Below are 13,452 nucleotides of genomic sequence, written 5' to 3'. Positions count from 1 at the left end.
TCCCAGACCGGGGCACGAACCCGTGTCCCCTGCATCGGCAGGCGGACTCCCAACCACTGCGCCACCAGGGAAGCCCTATCCCAGTAATTCTGACAGATTGCTATTATAATCACCATTGCACAGAGGAGGAAGTTGCCTGTAAAAAAAATACGTCATTTATGCATTCACTTGACCCATACAAGACACTCTTCTAGGTGATGGTGATGTAAGAATGATGAACACACTATTTACAACAGCCAAGACATGGAAACAACCTATATGTCCCTTGAAAGAGGAATGGATAAAGAAGATGTGGCACATGTATACAATGGAATGTTACTCAGCCACAGAAAATAATGCAGTAATGTCATTTGCAGCAACATGGATGGACTTAGAGATTATCATACTAAGTGAAGTAAGCCAGACAGAGAAAGACAAATATCATATGATATCACTTATATCTGGAAAAATGATACAAATCTAAAAAAATGATACAAATGAACTTATTTACAAAACAGAAACAGACTCACGGACTTCAAAAACAAACTTATGGTTACCAAAGGGGAAACATAGGGTGGAGGGATAAATTAGGAGTTTGGGATTAACATATACACACTACTGTATAGAAGATAGATAATCAACAAGGACCTACTGTACAGCACAGGGAACTCAATATTCTGTAATAATCTATATTGGAAAAGAATCTGAAAAAGAATAGATACATGTATATGTATAACTGAATCACTTTGCTGTACACCTGAAACTAACACAACATTGTAAATAAACTATACTTCCATATAAAATAAAAATTATATTTAAAAAATGAAATGATGAACACAGACATGTTAGCAGTCCTAAAGCCCATGGATACTCCAACTTGGATCCTCAAAAGGCCAGTATGGGTCAGATTCTAAAAAGAAATCTAGGCTTCTGGATTCTAAGTCAATACCCATTTCATTACATCCAATTTTACTGACTCCACTTGTTCTGTTGTGACCTCTCTCTGGATACTAGATCCTGGAAGTTCACCTTCTGCATTGATCAGAAACCAGGAGAAACATCATCATGTTTCATATCTCACTTGTATCCTGGTGTTATAGGACAGGATCCTCACGTTGTTACTAATCTCAGCAATACGTCTCATTGTACAAATTACCATGTAATGAGTCGTCACATTGTTTTGGTCCCATTGAATGGATTAAGACTTTCGCCACATATTACCTACCTCAAGTGACATCATGGGGCCAAAATCTTGTGAGACATCTCTGCTTTCTAGATGAGGTAACAGGCAATTTATCTTAGTCTCAAATGTCACTAAATGCTGGAGGTGTTTCTTTCTTATGATTCCAAGTTCAGAGAACCAACAATAAAGAGGCGTTTGATGCTGGGCACTTCCCATGTGCTTTACATACATTATATCATGTAACCATTATCTAGCAAATGATGGAGGAAAGATTAGGACTGTGGTCTGGTTGATTTCAAGGCTTAATCTCTCTTCACATAATCTCTTTTTACAGCAGCCACAGTCATTTACCTTCATGATCAAACATGTTGCCATTTCAAGCATCTACCATATAAAAGATGGTGAAGAAATTTGATGCTATTGTATTCCTTTTTAGATAAGGAAGTTCAAAAGTCATAGAATAAAGCTCTTGCCTGGATTCAAAGAGCTTGTGAGTGTCAGAGAGAGGATGAAGGCTTAGGCTTTCTGGTTCTGAGACAATGGCTGTTCTGTTGTTCTAGTCTTCTAGACTTTAGTGCCCAAAGCTTGAGAAAACAAAGCAGCTCAGTTTTATTTACTAATAATCCATTCAATAACCCAGCTAATGCCCTTACTATCATCCCTCAAACAAGGGAGGTCTGGTTTTCCTGGAAGGACAAAAACCAGTGGCCTTCATTGGCTTAGAAGGAAGCATGTTTTCCAGACATCACTGAACATTCTCATCCTAGGAATAAATTTTCCTTCCACACAAACCTGGCAAACTCCTACTGGTCTTCATTATAAGCCCTGAAGAAAACTTTCTGTGATTCTCACATAGGTCTCTGCACCTCTCACCTACTCCTCCTACTAGGTGGATTCAGGTACCCTTATTTTTGTGATCCTGCATTACCCTTCACTTTCCTGTGGCACTTAATATACATCGTTGTTTGGAAACTCTTTGCTTACTGATCCATTGCTCTACTGGCTCCATTGGATTGTTAAATTTGGGACTGAGAAGTCTCCATCTCTTTGTCCCTAGCAGCCAGCACCGAGCCTTGCACACAGGAAATAAATGGATGAATGAATACACAAATGAATAGATGCTGGGTTGAATTAACATATGGATGAATAAAAAAGAGAGTAAAGGGCTGAATCAATGTCTTAATTTAGACACTGCTAACTGACCCTATTTCAATGACTGAATTGTAAAGAGACAATTAGATATATCTACATATGCATATATTGCTTGAATATACTTATATTTATACCTATATCAACATATGTGCCCACATAAAGTTAAAAGTCACCCTGATCCCACATGCAGAGACCACAACTAACATTTTAGTATACACCCTTCTAGAATTTTCTGAACCTAAAATGTTATAGTGACCTTTAACATGAGTGCCATTTTGGGCTGCTTTTACTTTTTTAAAATGCCTTTCTGATTTATCTTTGTGTTTTACATGAATGTGTTCCTATTTTACAATCAGAGGAAAGAAATATTTTTAAAATGTTATTTCTTATATTAAAAAGGCTGGTATGATTTAGGGTTTCTCTTAAATTGAGACTATAATAACTGCTGAGAATAGCTAACATCTATGAAGGATTACCATGTTCAGGATAATGTTCTAAGCATTCTACATATATTAAGTCACTTAGTAGTCAGGACAACTTAATAAAATTATTATTATTATTATCTACATTGTATAGTTTAAGAAACTGAGACACACAGAGGTTTAGTAACCTGTTCAAGGTCACACAGCTGATAAGTTACCAAAGATAACTTGATTGATTAAAAGGAAAGAGATACCTAACACTGGTGTTTTTTACATACTTTATCTTATTTGATGCCTCTTTTTATTATGTTAGGTGGAGTATTATTATCTCCTACTGATCCAGGAAACTGTGGCACAGAGAAATGACATGAATAGTCCAGGCTTCAAGTCTTAAGAGCTGCCATATCCAGTATTAGAGCCCAAACTCCATAATCATTCCTTACCAGCATTAAGGCTATTCATGTATTTTAGGTTTATTTATTGATACGTTTAGTTGTTTGCTCATTCATGCATACAAAGATTAATTGGTAGTACATATATGGACCTGTTAATATAGGCATATAACAAGCAATGATAGCTTTGCACAGACTGCTATCTGATACTGTTTTCCCAGTTTAATATATAGGGCAGCCCTAGAAACGTCGATCTCTGATGATTAAAGGTAATGAGATACTGTATACAAATACGGATAGCACAAAGCCTGGCAAGTAATAAGCTTAATTCATGTTCATTGAATGAGCATTTGCAAAACTATGATGAATCATATTAAGTAAAGAACACACCAATCCCAGGGATGTGTTACTTTATATAAAAATAAGAACACGCTTAATGAAACTGAAAACATGGAAATTCTCTTTTACTCTATTTTTAATTAAAATTTTATCAAAATATAATTTTTAAAATTATAAAATTTTTAAAATTACAAATGTCTTTTATTTCTTGCAGCATCATAAACTAGGTACCCTGACTGAAACTTCTATAGGAAACAATTTTAAAGAAACAACTTATTTTTGCAGTCGATTGCTGGCAAAAGTAAGAACTGCTCAGAGAGACCCCCAAATTTAAATGAAGTCAGAACTCAGAGATGGAAACGGAGCACTGAAGGCAGCCCTCTCCTTGATGGTGTTGCTAAAACAGGGGGAAATGGTCTTTGATTTTCATGGCCTCCCAGAATTCAGAGAACTTGAAATATATTGAGAATTTGAGATATTCTATGCTCAGGGTCTAGGAGGAGACCCTGCCCCCATGTAAACTGGACTCTAAAGACCTACAGTGTCAGTGTAAGAGTGAACTAGAGTCAAGCCTACCTTCCTTACTCTCAAACATTGGTGCAGAGTGGTGGGGACAATTCTTTTCCCCCTGAGAATCTGTTAATACACGTGGGTTTTCAGCCTAGATTGAAACCCTTCAACCTGAGAATTTAGAGTAAATAAAACCTGTTTTTGTAGTTCCTTCAAAGACCTGACAAAAGCAAACATAAATCCTCTCTGGAGGAGCTCACCTTCAACTCAGACCTCAAAGAATTCTCACAGATTAATTTCTAAGGAAAACGAGCGTACAGACAAAATCAGAAAACCCTTAAAATAACAAGGCGCCAAAATAGGAGATGGAAGAAACAATGGACAAGAGAATCATCTGCTCATTCTTTAGATGTTAAAGTTATCAGACAAATTATATAAACCAATTGTGTATAGTATTTTTAAATAAATAAGATGAGGCTTTAACATAAGAAATATTTTTTTTCAGAAATGGTGAAAAAATCAAAATAGAGAATCAGGATGTCTAGTGTATCCAAAGCAGGAAAAGTAAGACAAATAAGCAAGATAAATAAGTTTCACTCAGCACATCATAGTGAAACTGCAGAAAATCAAAGAGAAGACCCGAAAAGCATCCAGATGGAAAAGAAATATCACCTTCAAAAAAATGACAATTATATTGATTGATTTTTCAATCACAACAGTGGTTGGCAAAAAAGTGTAGAAAAATAACCTTACGGTTTGGAGAGAAAATAACTGTCAACCTGGAATTGTATGTCCAATGAAGATATCATTTTAAGAATGAGGGAAAAATAAAGACATTTTGTTTTCTTATAATGGGCCTTGACACAAAACAAAATTTCAAATTGTGTTCTCCATACTGAAAGGAAGTGATCTTCATGAGAAGGTTTATACCTCAAACAGAAAAAAATGACCAAAAATTATGTTAAATATTCGGGTAAATATTCTAAAGTCTTGACTGTTTAAAACAATACTACTGAGGTCTTAAGGGGTTAACAAATAAGAGAATTAAAATACATGACTACAGTAGCATATAAATTGTGAATGGGTGGTCAGAAATAAAGTATTGAAAAGTGCATGTATTGTTCTAAAAGAGGGTTAAATAACCTTAGATGTTGGTAATTTAATTATATCTTAAAAATATCTAAGGAAATCCCAAAAATAGAATTAGAAGGCATAACTAATAAACTAGTAGAGGTATAATGGAGTGAGAAAAAAATACATACACACACATGCATGCACATGTGCACATCAAACCAAAAGAAGGAAAGTAGAAGACCAAAAAGAGAAATGAAAGAAAGAAAAAGAAATGGGCAGATAAACAGAAAGAACAAAATAAAGTGTAGAAATAAATTTAAGTAGTTTGGTAATTAGAATAATTGTAAATTGAGAAAATCCTTCATTTAAAGACAATTTTACTTCACTGGATCAAACAATTCACAGTGCAGTCATATACTTTTTACATTTTTTTATAAGAGACATGCCTAAAACATAAGGATATGACAGTGTGAGTATAAAGTGATGCAAAAGATGTACTATTAAAATACTAACTAAAAGAAAGCCATCTTGTCTATATTAACAGTGAGCAAAATAAGTTTTTTAGAAAAAAAGCATTTTTCTTAAGAGGGTCACTGCATAATGAAAAAAGAATTAGTTCACCAGGTAGTATAATATTTGAAAATTCAATGTTCCTAATAACATATGTATTTGCAGGAACTGTCAGGAAAAAGACAAATTCACAATCCTACGAAATATTTTAAACATCCAGTCTTGTAAGTTGTAATAAGATAAAATATAAAATATCCATTAGAGTAAAGATTTAAATAACATAATTAACAAAATTGTTCTTATGGATATTTTTAAAACATTGCATTCAATTTTGGTGGTGTACACCTTCTGTTCAAGCAAACATGGAATATTGCAAGAAAGTTGCCCTGTGTTTGAACATTAAGCAAGTACTCAAAAATTTTTTTAAAATAATATCATGGAGACTGTTTTCTATGACCACTATATAGTTAGGTTAGAAATTAGTGACAAAAGGTAATTTAAAAATCCAACTTTATTTGGAAATTTCAAATCACAAGTCAAAGAATAAATTATAATAGGAATAAAAATATTTAAATCTGAACAATAATGTAGAAATATGTAACTGAAATACTTATATTAGAAAAGGAGAAAAGCTAAAATTTAATTATTAAAGCACCTAACTTCGGAGATAAGTGAAATAACAAAAGCATAATGCCAAGAATGTAGGCAGAAGGAAATAATGAAGATAAGAACAGAAGTTACCAAAATAGAACATAAAACTGTAACAGAGAAGAATAATGAAATTCATCACCTTTGGCAAGCTTGATTAAGCATGAAAGGGAAGTCTTTAACAGGCAAAATTAGAAATGAAAAAGGAGTCATAACTATAGGCACAACAGAGATCAAAATTATAAGAAAATATCATGAAATAAATGAATACTTAAAAATATATAACAATAAAAATTACTCATGAAGAAATAGTAAAACTGAACATATTTCTATAACCAACAATGATATTGAATCAATAGTTGAAAATCTTTCCCAAGGAAATAGCTTTTTAAGACCATTTTATTAGTAAAGGATCAAATTATTACCCATTACACACACAGTCTCTTGTGGAGAATAGAAAATTTGGAAATACTCTCTAACTCATTTGATGAAGCTAGCACAAATCTGAGCCAATATCCAGCAAGGAAAGTAGGAGAAAGAAAAATTATAGGGAATTCGCACAAATACTCATTAATGATTCATTGCACCAATATACTAAAAATTAATATGTCATGATCAAGTTGTATTTATCCCAGCAATTAAAGTTTTGTTTAACATTAGGAAAACCATTAATTTAAATCATTACATTAACAATAAGAGTAGGGAAAATATATAATCATCTCAATAAATACAGAAAAAATATTGATAAAATTTTATACTTATTTATAATTTTAAAAAAGACTCTTGGCAACCTAGTGTCTTTAACCTAACATGAAGGCTACCGAAATCTGTAAACAAGACTAATGCTTTGTGCTGAAATATTGAAAGCATTCCCTTTAAGAACAAGGGTGCTTACTATCAACCTTTGTGTTTATCATTGTTTGGAGACTCTCAACAGTACCATTAGGAGGAAAAAAAAAGGTATAAAAAAGGAAAGGAAGCAATAAAATTAAATTATTTACAGATGATATCATCTACATAGCAAACCCAAAAGAATAAACTGACAAATGCTAGAACTGATAAAACACTTTGCAAGCCTGCTGTATATATCATGTATAAAAATGTATACACCATCTACAAACATGAACACACAAAATCATGATATCTTAACATTTATAAGATCTTTAAAATATGTAAAGTGCCTAGAAACAAATCTCTCAAAAGATGTGAGGGTCTAGTCCTTTGGGGGAGAAAATTATAAAACATTGTGGAATTATGTTGATGTTTGTCTCTGTCTCTCTCTCTGGGAATATATAGTATGTTCACGAACTGGAAAACTCAGTATCGTAAAGATGCCATTTCTCTTCAAAGTTATCTACAGAGTCAGAGTAATTCTAACCAAAATCCCAAAAGGTTGTGTATGTGTATATACTGACAAGCCAATTTTAATGTTTACATTAAAGAATAAACATTCAAGAGCCAATTCATTGATAAAGTACAAATTGGGGTTTGTAAATTCCTAGATACCATGATTTGCTACAAAGTTATACTAATTAGGATTTGTGTAATTGACATGGGGTGGATACATTAATCATGGCACAGTAGAGAATGCCCAGAAAAAGATTCATTTGTATAAGAAAAGTTGGTTATGACAGAGCTGGCATTGCAGATCAATGTAGAAGGGGTAGGTAGACTTTTTAATACGTGATGCTGAGTGAATCATCTGTATGAGAAAAAACTATCCTCCCCTACTTCATTTTACCCACAAATTAATCAATTCCAGGCTGATTAAAGACAAATTTTATGATGTTTGGAATTCAATATAGGAAGCCATCTTACTGATTTCATGATAAGGAAAGCTTCTTTCAACAATACACAAATTCAATAAGTCAAAAAGAAAAGTTTGTGATGCTCAACTGCCTCAGAATTATGGTCACCAAAAGAAAACATCAAAAGAGAATGAAAAAAAAAATGAAAAAAAAAAATCTGGGCTTCCCTGGTGGCGCAATGGTTGAGAGTCCGCCTGCCGATGCGGGCGCGTACCGCAAAAAAAAAAAAAAAAAAAAGAGAATGAAAGTCACAAACTGGGAAAAGTGTACAGAATAAATAAATAACTCATACAGGTCAATATGAAAAAGACAAAAAAACCTGACAGAAAAGTGAGCAAAAGATTTAAACTGGCACTGTGCTCAGACAAAAACATAAAGGCTAATAAATATCTGAAAAGATGTTTAACCCCATCGTGGTCAGCAAAAGGTAAATTAAAACCACCCACCAGTTTGGTAAACGTGAAAACTGCCAGTATGGAAGGCTGATGAGGTGGCAAAGCCAATGGGCCACTTACACACACTTGTGGGAGTGCAGAACGGCCTGCTCACTTTGCAAATGGTGTCATAACCTGGTGAAGTTACAGCTGTGCATACCCTGTGCCCCAGAAATGTCCATCCTAAGCACATACCTTTATAAACAGGTACTCTTGAATATATATTCCAAGACACAAGCTAGAATGTTCTTAGCAGCACTGACGTAAGCAAAATCTGGAAAAGAATCCAAATCTCTATTGACTAGATGGTGACGAATAAATAGTATTATATGCACATAAGGAAATCTTATACAGGTACGACATTGAAGGAATTATGGCTAGCCGCAAAGACATGGATTATCTTTGAAATGCACATTGGGGTAGTCAGGAAACAGATTGTAGAATGATAATAGCTAATACGTATAGAGCTCACATTATGTTCCATTTATATATGCATGTTATATAAATTAGCTCATTTAGTCTTCACAAGATCACTACAAAGGAAGCACTGTTATTATTTTCAGTTTGCAGTTGAGAAAACAGAGACAGCAATGTTTACTAACTTGCTCAAGATCTCATGGAGGAACCAGTGGAAACAGTTGTCAAAAACCAGGTAGTCTGGGTGCAAAATAGACCCTGTAATATGATTTTTTGGCCTAAAGTTCAAAAACAAGCAAAACAAAACAAAATTTTTTTAATGATACAACCATATGTTGTAAAATTAAAAATAAAAATGAGTGAATGATTAACACAAAATTCAGGACAGTTGTTTCCTGTGTGTTTGGGGTGGTGGTGGTGAGGAGTTGTGATCACAGAAAAGTGAATGAAAACTGCAAAAATAATAGTAATTTTTTAAAACTGAGAATGAGTTTTTCATTCATATATCTGAATTTTTTTTGTTCTTTATACCTCATGCATATTTTATGACTCTTCTTTTGTTGCTATTCAGTATTTTAAGAAATTGGAGAAAATAAAGGAAGAAAATGAAACCTTGCCGAAATGGCAGAGAAAGACTTCATGTTTCTTCCTCATAAAATTTCTTGTAAGGACTTCCCTGGTGGTCCAGTGGTTAAGACTTTGCACTTCCAATGCAGGGGGTGCAGGTTCGATCCCTGGTCGGGGAACTGAGATACCACATGTTGTGTGGTGCGGCCAATAAAAAAAGAAAAAAAATTTTTTGTATCTTTGCTGATGGAATCCTTAGAAAAGTCCACAGAAACTTACCTGGATGTAGAATTTTCATTATTCAAAGAATTTTTGTTTAAATGAACAACAATGGCACCAAATGGCAGGACAAATGTCTCTAATTGCAGCCTATCCAAAAGGTAACATGGCAGGGCAGCAAAAATCCATCACTCCAACATGGGATTTTAAACATTGTAACCCAGATTCAGGCCTTTATCCTCCTTCAGGTTATGGATTGAAGTTCTTTCTTTTCCCTGTTGATAAAGAGCTATGGGAAATAGCAACCTAAATGTCCGTCAACAGAGGAATGGATAAAGAAGATGTGGTACATATATACAGTGGAATATTACTGAGCCATAAAAAAGAATGAAATAATGCCATTTGCAGCAACATGGATGGACCTAGAGACTCATACTGAGTGAAGTAAGTCAGACAAAGACAAATATCATAGGATATTGCTTATATGTGGAATCTAAGAAAAGGGTACAAATGAAGTTATCTACAAAATAGAAATAGAGTTACTATCACTACATGCTATTAGATGTAGAAAACAAACTTATGGTTACTGCGGGTAAGGGGGGGAGAGATAAACTGGGAGACTGGGATTGATGTATACACACTACTATATATAAAATAGATAACTAATAAGAACCTACTGTATAACACAGGGAACTTAACACTCTGTAATGACCTATATGGGAAAAGAATCTAAAAAAGAGTGGATATATGTATGGATATATGTATATGTATAACTGATTCACTTTTCTGCACGCCTGAAACTAACACAACATTGTAAATCAACTATACTCTAACAAAAATTAAAAAAAAATAAACAAATAAAAGAAGAGATATGGGAAATAAATTCTACCACCCATCATGTCGTCAAGAAATGCTCTCTCCGATTACTTATATTGTTTTTAAGCAACAAAATTCAAATTGTCGTCAATTTAGTGTTACCTTTATAGTAAATCTTTTTTTTTTTTTTTTTTTTTTGCGGTACGCGGGCCTCTCACTGTTGTGGCCTCTCCCGTTGCGGAGCACAGGCTCCGGACGCGCAGGCCCAGCGGCCACGGCTCACGGGCCCAGCCGCTCCGCGGCATGTGGGATCCTTCCGGACCGGGGCACGAACCTGTGTCCCCTGCATCGGCAGGCGGACTCTCAGCCACTGCGCCACCAGGGAAGCCCTATAGTAAATCTTGATAGAGCTTTTCCAGATGCAGTAATTACTTCAGAAATTCTATCCCTGCTCTCTCCTCCATTTGCTACTCGGCAGCGTTTTATCACTCAACTGTCACCTCCTCTGAGGATGTCTTTTCCAATATCACCATACGCTTCCCCAGGATTTGTTCCCTCACAGAATAACCAGTCCCTCCTCTGTGTCCCTTTAGCACTCTGCCCACGCTTGCAACAAAAAAACTCCTTATTAACACTCTGCTTGCCTATTATTAGCAGTGTGTTTTTTTAATCATTCTCATCTAGAACAGATGTTCTTCAAGGTGGGATATGAAGTCCTACGAACCTCTAAGTTGAATCCTGAATAGCTAACAGCAAAGGGTCTTGTGTGAGGTAATAATTGTGATGATGATAAAAGTATGAGACAATATCTGTCCTGGTCATCTCTTGCTACATAACATAGCACTCCAAAGCAGCGGCTTAGAAACAATTTATTTTTCTCTCTACTGGTTCTCAGCTGGATGGGTCTTGTTGTGCTGTTGTATTCAGAGGGTTATCTCAAAGCTGGACTGAGCTGAATGCCCAAGATGGCTTCCTGATTTGAAGTCTAGTCTAGTGCCTGGCGCCCCTCAGCCCCCCGTCTCTCCATGGGGCCTGTTTCCCCAGGGCTTCTCCACAAGGCTGGAGCTTCTCACGGCATGGTGGTCACAGCATGTGACTGATGGAAGTGGGCTGCCAAAGGCAGAAAGCAGAGCTGCCTGGCTGTTAAAGCCTCTGCCCAGACTTGACAGTGTCCCTTCTGTCATATTGCATTGGTCAACACTGCCACAGCCCTCACAAGTGAAAGGAGGTGGAGAAATGGATTCACTCTGAATGGGGAGCGTTCAGGTCACATTGCACTAGAACATATGAGATGGGAGATATTGTTGTCGCCATGTTTAGAAAGTACCATCTGCTGCAACATCTATCAAATGCTTCCCATTTGCCAGATACAGTGCTAAACATACTGCATACATTGTCCCTTAATCTTCTCAAGAACCCTTTTAGTTACTATTACTATTTCCATTCGATAGATAAAGAAAACGAGGCTCAGAGAGGCTAAATGATTGCCTAAAATGGCACAGCTTGGTAAGCAGCAGAGCTGATATTGCCATTAGATCACTGCAGTGCCCACCCTCCTAATTAATGAAGTATTTGGCCTCCTTAACATGGAAGCTAAATAAATGTTTGACTTTAATATCCCACTTCTTGGATTAACTCAACGGAATTATTTTTAAGCTGCTAAAATATCCCCCTCCACAAAAAAAATAACAGAGAAGAATTAAAGTCAAGAATGTAGAACCAAGCAGGAGACACTCATGCTTTTCTACTTGATATTTAGCCTCTGATAAAACTCATTTGCTCTTGTTTGTGACCTGATCTCTCTTTTCCAGGAATTCTGAAATTCCAGACAACTAGGCTTTTAGGAAATTCCTTTTTCTCTTTCCATTAGGTTCATTTTCCAGGATGTCCTAATATTGGCCTCAAATCATATCCATCCAAAAGTTTTGGATATCTTTAACTTTTTTGGTTATCAGGTGCATTTGGATATGAACAAGTGTTTTTACGAAGTTGACTTTTCTCTCTTCTTATACCTTATTTGTGGGAAAATGTCAGGTATGTGTAAAATAGAATATGCAAGCGACTGGCGGTTTGGCCTTCATGGAGTATCCAATGGCAAATTCTAGGCCTTATTTCCAATTTCTCTGCACATTTATATAATTAAATAGTATGTGATCATTATAAGCTGTCATTGGGGGTAAGCTTCTCCAAGTACTGCCCTGGCTCATAAGATTCCCTGGGGTGGTAGTTTTTGCTCATTACCAGGTAACAGAACAGAGCATCTTAACATTTGGACATGGTTCGATGAATAGGGTTTGTCAAACTCGTTCATGGGTTGTGTTATTTTTCAGTAGTGGAAGAATATAAAATATGAGCTGCCTAAATGATGGAAGATTGCATAGCTATAAAAATAACGATAGTAACATTGGAAAATATTTATGCTACGTTAAAGTTAAAAAAATAAGATGCATAGTTGTATAAGAAAGCCAAAAAACCAATAGCCAGTAATAGTGTTGACCCCTTTTCAGTGGTTGGATCAGTGGTATTTTTTCTTTATATATATTTTTAGTATTTAAACTTTTGCTACATTGAATATGTATTACTTGAATGATAATAAACTCAAATATTAAAATAAGTCACAACCTTCTTTACTCTTTGTAATATTTTTAAAGACCGTAATTATAAAAGTCCAACCTTGCGGCTAGTTAGCAGGAGACAAAATTTGTTCAGCTGGAAGTTTCCCAAGTGGTGGTAGGTGAGTTCAGTCAGCTAGTTCCATCCCCAGCTGGCAATTTTGCCATTAAGAGAGAAGAAAGGCTATCTTAAAATCTCCCATCCCCCATCACTACCCATCTTCATGGATCTCAGGACCAATCATACCTGCTGCTCCTGCAAAGGCATCTCTGGCCATGTCTGCAACCTTGGGTGAACTCTCATCCTGTATCTTGGCTATGTTCTCTCACAGCTTGTAGCTTTTTAATTGCCAGTAAGCCACGAAGCTGA

This window comes from Physeter macrocephalus, chromosome 7 (assembly GCF_002837175.3).
Source record: "Physeter macrocephalus isolate SW-GA chromosome 7, ASM283717v5, whole genome shotgun sequence".
Classification (NCBI taxonomy): Eukaryota; Metazoa; Chordata; class Mammalia; order Artiodactyla; family Physeteridae; genus Physeter; species Physeter macrocephalus.
The sequence above is the reverse complement of the archived record's forward strand: the minus strand, read 5'-3'. Positions refer to the sequence as shown.